Source organism: Trachypithecus francoisi, unplaced genomic scaffold (assembly GCF_009764315.1).
Source record: "Trachypithecus francoisi isolate TF-2019V2 unplaced genomic scaffold, Tfra_2.0 Lachesis_group7, whole genome shotgun sequence".
NCBI lineage: Eukaryota > Metazoa > Chordata > Mammalia > Primates > Cercopithecidae > Trachypithecus > Trachypithecus francoisi.
In genome coordinates this window covers 17,187,663-17,202,951 of record NW_022681472.1, presented here as the reverse complement: position 1 = coordinate 17,202,951, position 15,289 = coordinate 17,187,663, and the positions used below count along the sequence as shown (strand labels likewise).

Sequence of the window (15,289 nt, the reverse complement as noted above, 5' to 3'; positions counted from 1 at the left end):
CCTTATTTAGGTGTCTAATAAGACAGTTGGAAACGAACATGTTCAAAATAGAATTTGTCATTTTTTTCCCACTGGCTCTTTCTTGGTGTATTAGGAGATTCTTGGTCAGAATTCCCATTGTTAGAATTAAAATCCTTTAATTCACACAATGTACTTAAATGCTGATTTTTTCCTCACCTGGAAAAAAGGTGAAAAGAACAAACTGACCTTTGATTAAAAGAGGATTCACCAAAAATAAATGAAGCTTAAGCTTCAGGTCACCACGCTACACAGACCCTTTTCAAGGTGTTGGGAAAGTCCATGTGCTTTTGTAAAATTTTCGAGAGTCCAATATTTTAACTATGTTAGATTTAGAACTCTGTTTCATTGCATTCATACTTCCTTTTAGTCATGTTTCCTCTCGTGGCAGATGGCATGAGAGAAGGTGCTGGTCTATGGGGAAGTTGGGGTGGTGATACAATTATTGTGGTTGAGTGGCATTTATTTATGTAGTTCACACACATTTCTAAGTTCTGTTAAATTATTATGTTCTTTCAAGATAGAAATTACTTCCAGAATTTTTCCCCTTTGCCTGAAATTCTCTTCTCTTCCCCCTCATTATCTTACAGTCTCCCTCTAGCAAATTTCCTTTCCTGAAGAAGGTCTCCCCTGACAAGAATTACACAAGGGTTTCCCTCACCTTACATTGTTTTATTTTTCTTCATCACACATATATCTATCACAAATAATATCACTCTTTTTTTTTGTTCAGTTTTGTCTCCTTCACTAGAAATTAAACTTCCAGAAGTCATGGTGTTTGTCTTTTTCCTTGGTATGTTCCCAATATTTTGCAATCAGCCAAACCTGAGTAAATAATTAATGAATGAACAAAATTATATCCTTAAGTATTTTATAGTGTAAATTTTAATAATTTCTAAAATAAAAAGCTAGTGGAATAACTGGCAAGATGGCAAAATAGAAGTCTGCAGCTCTCCTTCCCAACAAACACCAATTTCGACAACTATACAAGGATGAGGGTACTTTTGAGGGAGAAAAGAAGGCCAGTAGAGAGATGCCAGCACCTTATAGGTGTCTATTCTAATCTATGAGTAGACACATTGAAAAGGGTAAGGGAACAGTTTCACTATATCCTCATCACCCCTCCACCAAAGCAGCACAGCTCAGTGCTGTGCCAGGAGACCCTCTTTGCCTTTAATTTACCTCACAGGGGAAAGTGCAAGTATAATGAGTACCCTGTCTCCCTAGCCATTTGGGACACTACCGAGGAGGCCAACATCTGTCTTATCCCATCCAGAAAACTGAGAGAATTGGGATTACTCAATAGCTTGCAGGCAGCTAGGAGAAGAAAAACTGAGTAGGCACTCAAAGCAATGAAACACAGAACTCAATAAAGTGTTGTGGTTTCTACTAAACACTTCGCAAACTCTACCAAGAGTCCAGATCACCAACCTCATAATGCAAGTTAACTACAGACCCCAGGTGGTCTACATGTGCCCCTAGCACTCTGCATGCCTCTCCTTTTCATAAGCAGAACCCTTTGTGCTCCCCTGAAGACAGTGCATGTGAGGCTCCAAAAATCATACACAATACACAGACACCTGGATCAAACTCTACTAAATTTGGGAAAAGCACTTGACCTTGAACTCTTCAGGGCACTTCCTTGGGGGGGGGGAGGAATCAACTGACTTTGTGGGATGGAGATAAGGCATACGATACCAGTACTTTCTCCCCAAAAGGGACAAAGAAAAATGGAGTGGGGCATCCATAGAAAAGATCTGAGCGACCCCCACAATGCCTAATTGGGATGACTGATGAAGATTTTTCACTTTCAAAGCCGGTCAGTAAAAATTGAATGAAGTGATTGCTTCTTGAAATGCAAAGAAGGCAGCTCAAGATTTCAAGAAACAACAACAAAAAATTTAACATGACACCACCAAAGAAATGCAATCATGTTTTAATAACTGACTCCAAAGAAATACATATCTACAAATTACCTGACAAATAATTCAAAATAATGGTTTTAAGGAAACTCAGCAAGCTCCAAGAGAACACAGACAACTCAATGTTATCACAAAACAATACATGAACAAATGAAACATTCAACTAATAGATACAAATCATAAAAAAGATATGAACAGTAATTCTGGAGCTGATGTCTATAGTGAATAAAATCCAAAATGGAGCAGAGAGCTTCAAAGGAAGCTTTCAAATATCTCAATAGTAGCTCTTTCCCTAATCAAGCAAAAGAAAAAAATCTATGAACTCAAAGACAGGTTACTTGAAATCATCCAGTCAGATGGGAAAAAAAAAAAAAAATCCAAAAGTGTAGGAATAAAAACCTATGTGGTTTGTAGGATACCATCAAATGAACCAATGCATGTATTTGGAAATTCCAAGAAAAGAGCAGAAATCTTTTTTAAAGAAATAATGGCTAAAAAATCTCAAACGCCCAGATATTTTTTGTATTATTAGTAGAATCAGGGTTTCACCATGTTGACCCAGGTGGTCCCAAGCTCCTGACCTCAGGTGATCTGCCCACCTCAGACTCCCAAAGTGCTGAGATTACAGGAATGAGCCACCATGCCTGGCCAAACTATTTTAAATCAATATTTTGACTTATTTATCTTGGATTTTGAAAATTTCTTTGTGATTAAGATTTATTGCTAGAAAATTATTGTATTCCTTTGGAGGTGTCATATTTTCTTGCTTTTTTGTGCTTCCTGTGTCTTTACATTGATATCTGTGCATCTGGTGTAATAGTCAGTTTTCCTTATTTTTGAATTTACTTTCATAGGGGAGGACTTTTTCCTTAAAATGTATGCCCCACAAAAGACTTATTTCAGGGCTAATTCCATTTTCAAGCCCTCTGAATAGCCACCTCAAAATATGCTGAAGAAAGATATTTTGGCATGAAATATTTTTATTTCCTTCAACTGCATGACCTCATTTACATGCGGCATCTTAAGAAGTTAAACTCACAAAAGTTGACGTTAAAATGGTGATTACTAGGGGCTGGGGCTTAAAAGGTGCAAAGTTTTTGATCTACTTGGTCAATAAGACTATAGTTAATAATATTGTATTATATTCTTGAAATTTGCTAATATAATAGATCTTATATGTTCTCACCACAAATAGAAAATTATAGCTATGTAAGCTGAAGAATATATTTATTATTTTGATTTCTGTAATCATTTCACAATGATATACGTATTAAAACATCATATTGTACAACTGAAATTTATATAATTTTATTTGTCAGTTATACCTCAATGAAGCTGGAAATAAATATCTATTTGAAATTTGCAATAAAATACAGAAATCATATTTCAAACTTACATATTAACTAGTTTGTGAGCTGTCAGAGAAGAACTTGAGACCAGAACTGTCTTCTTACTTCCTGTCCCATTATTTCTATCACTTGAGTTGTCTTCCTCAGTAACATATTAAACAAAAATGTGTATATTAGAGATTCCATACATCTGCAAGAGATCTAAACCAATAATTAAATTTATTGCTATGTCAAGACGTGACCCTAATGGATACTGATTCATGCAGTACAATTTGTTTAAAAATAAATATAGGAAAAGGAAGATGAGAGAATGGAGAGTTTCAGTTTACTGTTATTTTTATTTTTTTAATTTTTAAATTAACAGTACACAGCTGTCAATATCCATATTATTAATACCTATTTTTCAGTAAATCTACAAAAATTTTCCTTTAATGTGTACATATAGTCATTATTTTTGTAGAATTGTTGTATAAAAGAAAAAAATTAGCATAAGTGCCGTAATTGTACATTACTTTTATACTCTATCTGCCTACAGATTTTAGACTATGCTCCTCAATAGCAAGAAACAGAAAAAGTTAAGAAGTGACATTTACATTCTAACTGTAATCTTTAACTAATTCTATTTATGTCATAGCAGAATTTGAATCCATTACAATGTAGCTATAATCTTTCTTAATTCATACTTTTTTATTTTAGGGAAATGTGTTGTCTTATATATATTTATGCAAAGAGTAAAATCATGCTGGCATGTACACACACACAACAAAAGATAGGGGAGAGAAAAGATAGACATTACAAAGCTATATCAAATGGCGTAAGTGACTTCACGTTATATTTTCCCTGGCTTTTTCTATTCCACCGGATGAATGACTGTCATTTTGCATTTATCAGTCTGAGGCAGTGACATGGTGAGGCCTATATTGTGATGGATGAAACTGTCAGAACCCACTGAGTATTTAGATATTGCACCAGTGAATTATATTTACAAAGGGCTGCATTATAGAAAAGTGTGATTGCTCTCTTCTATGACTATTCTTTGTGGTGTTAAGGATACGCACTCATAGTCAAAGAACAATGATGCATTTTCCCTTTTCTCAACCTATCATCTCTTTTGTGCCTCTTAGCTACCATTGAAGCAACCCCCAAAGCTTTTGTCCATGAGCTTTTAGTCTAAGGATGAAATATTTCTTCTTTGCTTAACTTCAAACAATCAATATAGCAAAGGCAAGGCACTTGGCAGTCAAGTTTATCATGCCATATTTTGCAGATAGGAAGAATAAACCACCATACCTTACAGAAAACTAGCCTTATGAAGACTTGGAATAAATACACTGCCTCATTTTTTCTCACTGTGATATTTCCAATAGAAGCATTTTAAATAAATAAACTAACTTCATACACCTTGTCAAAGGTGGATTCAAGAAGTCTATCTTTTGCTCTTGGGATGGCTGTTCTTTGTTATTCACATGAGACTGATGAGAGCCAGTCTTTTTAAGTGGCAAAATACAGCACACACGCTTGCAATCTCAAGCTTTTTCCTCCTACTATATTCCAAAGAGTTACACAGGATCACAAATATTATCTCCAAGAAATTTCTTTCCCAAAATTGTGCCTAGAAGAGTAGTGGCATTTTACACTTAAGTTGTATATTTATAGAAACATTTTAATCTTTTTGACCTGCTTAAAAAACAAACAAAATAATAGTAATCATGCTGCTTAGTCCTTTAATAACATATGTCTATATGAAGAGCAACAAATTACTGTAAATCCTTGTACTATAGATAATATAGTTGCCAGTTGTGCCATTTTGTCTGGATAGAGTGCATGGTTCTTTCTAATATTACCCTGATTTCCTTTGGGAAGAGTGACTCTAAGTGTCTGCTTTTCACTGCAGAAGCACAAGCTAAATAAAACTGATCTTTTCTTTCCCTGCACATTTCCACTATTTGACCAAATGATCCCTACCTCCTGGGAATTTTCATCTTGACCAAGTTAGGTGGTGGGAGGGGGAGGTTGGAGGTATTTCATCATTCTTATAGACAGTGGAGATTCCTGCCCAGGCTGTTGTAAATAGTTAGAGACGGTTATTGTGCTTCCTGTTCCCTGTTTCTTGTTATATGCTTGTATGTTTCCTTCCCAAATTATGATGCTATTTGCCTTTAGGTCAAGCTTCTCCAACCCACAGCCCACAGGCCACATGCAGCCTAGGACAGCTTGGACATGCCACAACACAAATTTGTAAACTTTCTTACAACATTATAGATTTTTTTGCAATTATTTTTAGTTCATCAGCTATCGTTAGTGTTAGTACATTTTATGTGTGTCCTAAGACAATTCTTCTTCTTCCATTGTGGCCCAGGGAAGCCAAAAGATTGGACACCCCTGCTGTAAGTTTGTTTAATTCTCTTGGGTTTTTTGTTATTTGTGTTGTTATTACTAAAAATTGATGCACCAGTCCCAGCCCTCACATCTACACACTAGGTCACTGGGATAAGGGTAATGTGCCTATGTCCCACAATTCTAAGCAAAAGTTTGGAGGTTAATTTCAATTCAATTGAATCACATCACATGTCTAACCCTGAAGCAAACACTGTAGCCAGAGCAATAAAATCTACTTCTTGGAAAATCCTACAACACTTGCTCCACTCCCACAGCAATGGTAGATGGGCACAGCTTCCACAGAAGCACATGAATCCTCAAAAGAAAATCAGGAGCTGTTGGAAAGGATAAGGGAGGAAAGACAGTTTCACAGGCAACCAATAATTATCCAGTCATCCTCTATCATATTGCTATTGTAAGGGAATAATAATGACATCTAAAAGTTTCATGTAAACTTTATCTTCACCATCCATCACTTTGTAAACAGGGCTTATAATACGAGCCAATAAAAAATGTGCCTCATGATGAGGTAGACTGGCAGAAGCTCATTATGGTAAGGATCTGTTTTTTAATATTTTCAGAATATTTTAGTTAATTTTACTCAATATCTAGATCATCACATTCAGAAACATGAATTACTCAACACAACATTTCTCTTTCTTTTTCATCCTTGCTAAGCAACTTTTATAATATATCATACCTGGATTTAGAATATCCTAGTTTTCAAAGTCTGAAATGCAAAACAAATTAACTTAGTTGATAAGGATAACTTATCAACAAAGTTACTTTATGATAACGATTGAAATTTTAATACATATTCTCTTAAATTCTTTTTTTCCCTTCTTTTCACTTCTTTTAGTAGTGTTGTAACACAGAATATCTTCTAAACTCTTCTTCATTTTATAGAACTTGATTTATAAATAAATATCTTTTATCCTCCACTCATGGCCAAAAAGTGTCAGGTAGAATGAGTTATACTCTTGAGACTAGGGCATTATGTAGCAAAATAAGCTGGTGTTGACCTTGCTTGTTCTAGTTTCTTTCTCTTACAGAACTTTGATCTTGTGTGCCCCAGAGCTATTCGATGAAGCAAGAAATGCTGACTCATGCTGAGTTGGTATGACATTAATGTATTATTCAGAAATCCAATTGATTTTTTTAAATTGAAAGGTTATTGGCCAAGAGGGCCAAGTACTTGCATCCTCTAAACACATTCTCCCCATAGAAGCAAACTACAAGGAGAGCGAAATTATTATCCAAGATTTCCTTGTACACATGGAACTGGGATGGGATGACCAGTTTTATGATTTAGATATTTAGTGACATCAAACTTTCAGAGAAAAAATCCTGTATCTTCTAAGCCTGGCCACCTTCTTTCTAGAACAAGGTTCAGGTAGGCACTGCTCAAATGTGCCACAGTGACTCTATCTCTGCTTTGTGGCTAGTATTCTTTTCTGAATAACTCATTTTTTAATAAATATCTTCTTCAATCAAATCTTTTGGTATAGAAATTCTGTCAATTTGAAATATATTTGTATATTTTGGCCTATTATATATCAAAGCCAACTAGTTGGGCAGAATCTTATTTTTTCGCCTATGTACCATGTAAGCAGACTTTCTTACTAACATTTTCTTCTTAATTCATTAAGAAACTTAAAACTGATTGAGTGCCCACAGCTGGCAAAGTGTCAGACATTTGACCTATATTATCTTCCTTAAACATACGTGAGGCAAATAGTATGATTCTTAAGTTAGAGTAAAGGAAACTTAAGCTCAAAGAGGTCATGCAACTTGCTCAAGGTCAAATATCTTATTAGTAATAAACATAGGATTCAACACCATGTTGCTATGAATTCAACACCAATGCCTTTTCAACATGTATTGACTAGGAGAACATATTAAGACGGACTTTCTGTTCTCCTTTTATTTCTAAAACTATTGCAGTGCCAAAGTCTTGATAGATGGAGAAAATTAAAATTCTTAATTGTGTTGATTTTTATTGAAAGATGTTAGTTTATTATAGTATATATTTCCTTTGAGTCTGTATTGGGCAAGTCTCTGTGTTACATAGTGTAGAGTGAAAAACAAAACATACCATATTCTTAAGAGAATAAAAACACTGAAACTCAAATAACAATATATAAGGAAGAGTGTTGTAAACTGAAAAGCACAGTAAAAATGTGAAATGAATCCCAGCATTTTGGGAGGCTGAGACGGGCAGATCATGAGGTCAGGAGATCGAGACCATCCTGACTAACACAGTGAAACCCATCTTCCCTAAAAATACAGAAAAGTAGCCAGGAGTGGTGGCACGTGCCTGTAATCCCAGCTACTTGGGAGGCTGAGGCAGGAGAATCACTTGAACCCAGGAGGCGGAGGTTGCAGTGAGCTGAGATCCAGCCACTACACTCCAGCCTGGGCGACAGAGCAAGACTCCGTCTCAAAAAAAAAAAAAAAAAAGTGAAATGATTTTTTAACTATATGTAGCAATATCCAACTAGTCATAACTACTAATCTTCTTGAAATTCTGTAAATTATAAAATATTTCACAATTCAACATTCTTTTTATGTATAAATAAATCACTATTTCCAAATTAACCTAATGGATATTGTTATGAAAGGAATGTTATGTCCCTTCAAAATGCATATGCTGAAACTGTAACCCTCATTGTTGCTGTAGCTAGAGATAGGGCTTCTGTGAAAGTAATAAAGGTTGAATGAAGCATGAGAGTGACACCCTTATTCCACAGGATTAGTGGCCTTCTAAAAAGAGTCGCCACAGATCTCAGTCTCTTTCAGCTGTGTGAGAACACAGCAGGAAGGAAGCAGTCTTCAAGCAAAGAAGAGTGCCCTTCGAAGAAGAGCTGAGCCCTGCCAGAATCTTGATCTTGGACTTTCCAGCCTCCAGAACTGTGAGAAAATAAATTTCTATTGTTTAAACCCTGTAATCTATAGTGTTTTGTTACAGTACCTCGAACACACTAACACAGATATTAATGACTATAAAGTTGAATTTTATTGTACACCATAACTCTAACATTTTTGCTGACTCCTTTATTCTAGTGATCACTTTTATATCATACTAAAGTCAAATTATCTTTTAAATTCCCAAAGCATTATAGCTTGGTTTTTGTAGGTACTAGCAAAAATCAATTGCAGGCAGCCAGGCTTACAATATTTCCACCAGTGGTGGATCAGATGCCTACAACATCTCTGGAGTAAACACTGAAGTCAGAGATCCCGAAACGTTGCTGGGCTAGAACAGATGTGAATCTGAGCTAACAGCTATCATTCCCCCTCCCTCACTCATAGAAAACTGTGAGGTACACTTTCAGGACCATTAAGCAATGGGTATACAGGAGGTGATGGTGACCTGTAGGAAGTTCCCCATGGGAGCAGGTGATCATATCATCTCAGTTTCATCAAATATACCTAGCATCATCATATACAGATTACAATCAGAATTGTGCTTTTTACTTAGACCACTTTCTTTTTTTTTTTTTTTTTTGAGACGGAGTCTCGCTCTGTCGCCCAGGCTGGAGTACAGTGGCCGGATCTCAGCTCACTGCAAGCTCCGCCCCCCGGGTTTACGCCATTCTCCTGCCTCAGCCTCCCGAGTAGCTGGGACTACAGGCGCCCGCCACCTCGCCCGGCTAGTTTTTTGTATTTTTTTTTTTTTTTAGTAGAGACGGGGTTTCACCGTGTTAGCCAGGATGGTCTCGATCTCCTGACCTCGTGATCCGCCCGTCTCGGCCTCCCAAAGTGCTGGGATTACAGGCTTGAGCCACCGCGCCCGGCCTACTTAGACCACTTTCAACCCAAATTGCTCTTCCTCTTCACTCAATAGGCATTTGCTGTGCAAGATGACATAGGAAATTGCTTTGTTGAAAAATCATCAGACTCAGACGCTCATGGTAAGGTGCTTTAAGTCTATTAGGTAATGGATATATACATCACAAATACAATACACAACCAAGAGTTAAAAATGTTGTAATTAGGGAGCACAGAGAAGGAAAGCCCAGTGTGCATCAGAAATCTCTTTCTCTGAACCTCTTTGAGCAAATGTCACAGCCACTATCCCACTCTTAGGGACTGGGATAATTTGAACATAAAATCAATTCACAACATGGATTAAGTTAGTTAGGTCATCACCATAGTCCATTTGGTACTGGGATGATTTTGTTCAAGATACTGCAGAAGGCTATGTGCTTTGTACACTGACTAATGTGAAAAAGCCTCAGGACATCTCAAGAAAAATGCTCAAATGAACACATTTTGTGCCTAATGCATTTCCTACATCTCACAGGTCCTAGGGTGCAGATTCAGTGACACTAATGGGAGATTTTACCCCCTACTTCCACTGCACACCATATATTGCATTGACAGGTGGAATGCTGAGCACATTTGTTGAGTACTTACATTCAAACATGCATATGGGGCTTGTTATTCTGTTTTTGTTTTTAAATGAAAAGAGAAATTGTTTGACATTTTTTAATTTTGCCTTCTATAATAGCTTTATTTACCTTAAAGTATCCACAAACAAAAACTCCTTTTCTTGCTGCTATGGAAATTGTACTCTGAACAAGCGTCCCAAGCAGTAGAGAAGTCTCTCTGATATCTGCATGAGGGGAAAAATAGGGAACTAACATTTACTAATTGCCTCTTAGATACCAGTTTCAGTATCTTCACAGAGGAAATATACTGACCAGGTTCTTTGGTTCTTAATCCTCTGTTTACAGTCTCCTGGACTGGGTTCCTAAGACGTGCCTTAGAGATTTTCCCCAAAATGACCCCTAGCTGACATGGCCTATGGTGCTGGCCTGTGCCTCCCTGACATAGCTGACCTAGGTCTATGTCTTAGTCTTTCTGTGCTCTTATAACAAAATATCTTAGACCAGGCAATATATGAGTATAAGAAATTTATTTCTCACAGTCCTGGAGGCTGGGAAGTCCAAGGTCAAGGTGCCAGCAGGTTTGGTGTGTGATGAGGAACCAACCCCTGCTTCCAAGATGGTGCCTTGAATGTTGGCACATGGCAGAAGAGACAGAAGGGCACAAGGGGCCTGGCCAGTTCCTTCCAACCCACTTATAAGTCACCAGTCCCATTCATGAAGGCTCCACCCTCATGACTTCATCATCTCCTTAAGCCACTCCTGATAATACTATCACATTGGGGTTTGAGCTTCAACATGAATTTTGAAGAAGACACAAACATTCAAACCATAGCAGCCTCTGATTCACCTGACTTGCAGTATTTGCCAGTCACATTCTTGACTATGATATCTCATAGTTTGAGGGATCAGACTGCAAATTTGCGACTAAACTGTGCCTTTGTTTCAGCAGTGTTATCAATTATTAGGTTAACATGAGATCTATAATTTAAGTAGAAAAATGTAAGCCTAATATGTGTTTCTGTTATAGGTTATTTACCACATGAGCAAGACTTTGAGACACAGATTTACTGCACTAAGTTGATTAGGAAATACATTCAGAATCAACACTCCTGAGAGAAAGAAGGAAGCCAAATTAGTCAGAGAGGGAATATCTTTCTGAAAACTATGGGAGAATCGCTTTCTTTGCCTTTTCCAGCTTCTAGAGGTTTCTGACCTTGGCTCCTCTGCCTTTCCTCCATCTTCAAATCCAGGGATGACAGGTTGAGTCTCTCTCAGGTTTTATCACTCTTATCTCCTCTTCTGATTCCCTTTCACTTTTAAGAACTCACTTTTAAGATTATATTGGGTTTACACAGACAATCTAGGATAATATCCCTATCTTGGAGTCAGCTGATTAACAGCCCTAATTCTATGTGCAAACTTAATTCCCCTTTTCCATTTAACTTCATTTATTCATAGGTTCAAGAGATTAGGACATGGATATCTTTGGGTGGCCATCATTCTGGAATTGGAGAATTAGAAGTAAATTCCATTATCTTGCAGAGAAGATGACCCTTCAGAGCCATCCTGAATTGGGACCAGGGTGATAGGTCTTCTTAGCCCTCATGGACTAGTCACTGGGGATGGGCTGCTCCTGGGAAGGTGACATAATCTTGGGTGAGGCCACTCTTTTCATTGGATGACAGCCTCGGAGGGTTGATCTGAGAGCTGCTAGTCCTGTGCCATCAGCAATGAGGGAAAGAACATTTCTGCCTCTTATGGTACTGGGAGGAATTTGAATCCACACCACAGCTTGCACTAAATTAATGTAAATTTGTCTCCCCATCTATAATTATGTGGCTGTAACTTAATGACACTGGTGATACATACTAATGATTTGCTGCAGATAGTGTGTTACATCAGTGCTTTTCCATGCCTCAGCTAAGTTTCCAAAATAACTGAGCAAACTCTACCTCAGAGATTACGTAGAGTTGAGGATATTAATTGACTTGAAACTTCATCATTCAATGTATTTGTCTGAACATCAAAATACAACAAGTTTCTTGGTTATTTTCAAAAAGTTGCAAAGTCTTTTTCCAGAATTTTGAATATTTTATAACTGTGACCTCACATAATTTGAGTAATCAAGGATCTATTGTAAGTTATAGAATCCATCTTTACTGAGATACTAAGAAGTGGAGAAAAATCTGTCATCCCTAAAATAGATATACTTTTGTTTTGAAATGTAATATATAGATTTCCTATATAGTACCTGGAAAAATAGTAGTTGCTCAATAAATTGCAGCTAAATTAATAGGTCTTACTGTGGTTTTGTCCCAATTTTTTGTCTGTTCAACTAAAATACTGTAACTTAGAGGACAAAATGCTGTGTTATTCACCATTTTACACTTAGGTCTCAGCACATCTGGCATATACAGCTGCTTTATGTTTGTTGGTTGGCTGCAGATTGCTCAGGTAGCTAACTGAGTGATTGAATGAATATGATTTCCATTCCTAATTCCTTAGCTTGGCATTTCCTTAAGGGCATTCTATTATGTCTTCTCAGTAGGATTTCCTAAATTTGCCTGCCATTGCTACCCAATACAAGTTCTTTGTTTCAGCTGGAGTGGTCTCCTCACTTTCTCCAATCTAAAAATATTGTCATTAAATCGAACTCCACACATTACATGGTATATGTATCCCCTCTTTCCCTCCCACGTTGCAACCCAATCCAGGTATCAAAGCCCAGATCAAGTCTCACCTTCCCATGAAGACTTTCCACTTCACTGTTCTTCCCGGAAGTTTACCAATTTTGAATTCTCATTTTCCTACACATCTCAAAACTAATTTTACACTTTTATATAATAACTTGTGTTGTTTGCGTTTTATCTTGTCGATCACATGACCTCAGATGCTTCTAAGCTCTTTTAGGGCAGGCAGTGCATCTCATATCATCTTTCATCCATTCTGATGTGTGTTTTATTTTTCTTTCATATTTTAACATCTCTGAAATCAGAATACATTTTATAATAAATGGCAGGATAAAATTATTATAGGCTTGAATTGCAGTGAGTTCTTGTAGAGAGTATATGAGTTTGCTTCTGTCAGAAACTATCAATTTGAAACCACTTTAAATTAAACTTACAGTGTATATTCAGAACACAAAGATGAGTAAGTACTAACTTTAAATTTTTAGATGAGGTTTGTTTTCCCTCCCTCATCCAGTGCCGAGATTGAGACAGGAGACTTCTCTTGTCCTTTTCTGCTTGTCAGGTTTATTTCTTGTTTGCCCTTACATCAAGTATGTAGTAGTTGCCTAAGCTTAATATGGGATTTCCTGCCACACCCCCTATATGGAGCACTCTCTTAGTTGTAAGTAAAATAATCATCCAGGTTACAAAATGAAGGTGTCCTGGTCAACTACATGTGATACTAGTTTGTGTGTCTTAAAAGCCTGGTGCAGTGTTATTTGAAGATTAATATGTGTGTACTCAATTGAGTTGAAGTCACTCTGGATGCTCTTTGCCTTCTTATTTCATGACCTACTTCTCTGTCAAATCCATCCCCTTTCACTAATTTAGTCATTTGTGTACAAAGTAAGGGGCCAGAATGAGTATACAGTACTACAGGTTACTTTTACAGTCCTTGAAATCAGACCTCCTGGGTCTGTAGGTTGGATTTTTGTGCTTTCTAGCTCTAGTACTTCAGATATATAGCTTAATCCCTTTAAATCTCAATTTTCTCATTTGCAAAATGGGAGCGACAGTAGTATTGCACAGGGATGAGGTGAAGATTAATTTAGAAACCCATGCAATGTGTTCAACCTAATTCCAGGGTCAATGTAATGCTCACTGATTATTAGTATATTTTTAGTCAAGTAATACATATAAATCCTCCTTATATACCAAGATTTGATTGGGTCTCAGTCAGTGCCTCAGTATCTTCCTCTGAGATCTGTGGTAGTAAGGGTACTGATCTTCTAGGGCTGGTGTGAACAGTAAGTGGAATAATACATTCTGGATGCTTGGCACACTTTCTAGCACATGTGTTATACCTCTATGCATTGTCTCCTATCCTCCCCACCACAGTCATGTGAAACTGGTACTATTGTTACCCCCTAATTTATAGACCAGAGTCTAAATAAATTGTTTAAGTGAACACAGTTAGTGTTGTCTGAGTAAGAATTCAAGTTCAGGTCTGTCTGAGATTAGAGTTTGATAGCTCTGTCTTTCACCATCTGCCAGTGGAAAGTAACTGTGAAATGTGCCTTGCCATTTTAAGCTTTCCCCACTACACAGACCCTAAATGTGTGCACTCTCTGTCAAACATGAACGTAAAAGGAGGCATTGAAAGTGACATGGAGTCATTTTTCTAGCCGAGAAAAGGGTGATGTTAGAAATATGGTTGCAGTTAAAACTAAGAATATATGGATGTGATTTAACTGTGAATTTAGCAAGTCAAAGAAAATGAGAAAGCAATAAAGAGAAAGTTTCTAAGTAGAAATTTTTGTTTTCCCTGAGCTTTTACAACAAATGACTGATCAAATACCTCTTCACTCTGTCATCCCTACAGCCATGTCAATTTTGTGCAATAGCTGCATTTATCCATTTAAAGTGTCTTTTTATATTTTCAGTTATGATAAAAGTTTAGCAGACCTTCTTGAGTAAATGGTGTTTTCCTGCTTGATAAGATGACTTCTTTATCTGCCTAGCACCTTCTAACCTCACCAGAATGGAATAATTGCATTGAAACTTCTGTTCATCATGTCTTATCCTTAAGAATAATAATGGAACATGTTGATAATTAACCTCCTAAAATTTATCAGGCAATAGGAAGCATTAAAAGATAATTAGTGACTTGTCCAATCTCCTGAACTTCAAAATCAGTATAAAACCTTTAAAATGCCACATTGCAAAATAATCTTGAAGAACGCTATACCTTCCTACAGATAAATTGAGTTTTATATTTATAGAATTAATGGCTTTGAATTTGCATACTATTTCCTGTATAATTATATAGTAAACGCTAAATATAAGAACACTAGCTCACAGATAATTAGAGAATCTTATTTATCGAAGTTATTATTAACCACAAAATAAAGTTATTTTAGTGTAGGAATAAGCTATCATTTTCTAAAACTACAGGTTTATAATTTCATTCATTCAGTGACCACATTTTGATTGAGCACCCAGGTTGTTCTAGGTAGTGGGGCACAGCAATGAAAAAGACAGACAAGATCTCTATTCAA

The 15,289-nt window shown here is 36.7% G+C and overlaps 2 long non-coding RNA genes across 3 annotated transcripts; both read right to left on the bottom strand.

Moving 5' to 3' along the window:
* Positions 1-693: 693 nt before the first annotated feature.
* LOC117079362 lies at positions 694-5,419 on the bottom strand. 2 transcript variants are annotated; one of them, XR_004435393.1, is made up of 3 exons: positions 5,255-5,419; positions 3,337-3,431; positions 694-843 (listed from the first exon to the last, which is right to left on the bottom strand). It is a non-coding gene; the product is annotated as an uncharacterized LOC117079362 (long non-coding RNA). The 2 variants fall into 2 exon arrangements; XR_004435392.1 differs by having other exon boundaries at positions 3,337-3,427.
* A 231-nt stretch (positions 5,420-5,650) lies between these two features.
* Positions 5,651-14,809, bottom strand: LOC117079361. Its single transcript, XR_004435391.1, has 4 exons — positions 14,590-14,809; positions 12,803-13,047; positions 10,192-10,286; positions 5,651-6,003 (listed from the first exon to the last, which is right to left on the bottom strand). It is a non-coding gene; the product is annotated as an uncharacterized LOC117079361 (long non-coding RNA).
* Positions 14,810-15,289: the final 480 nt, after the last annotated feature.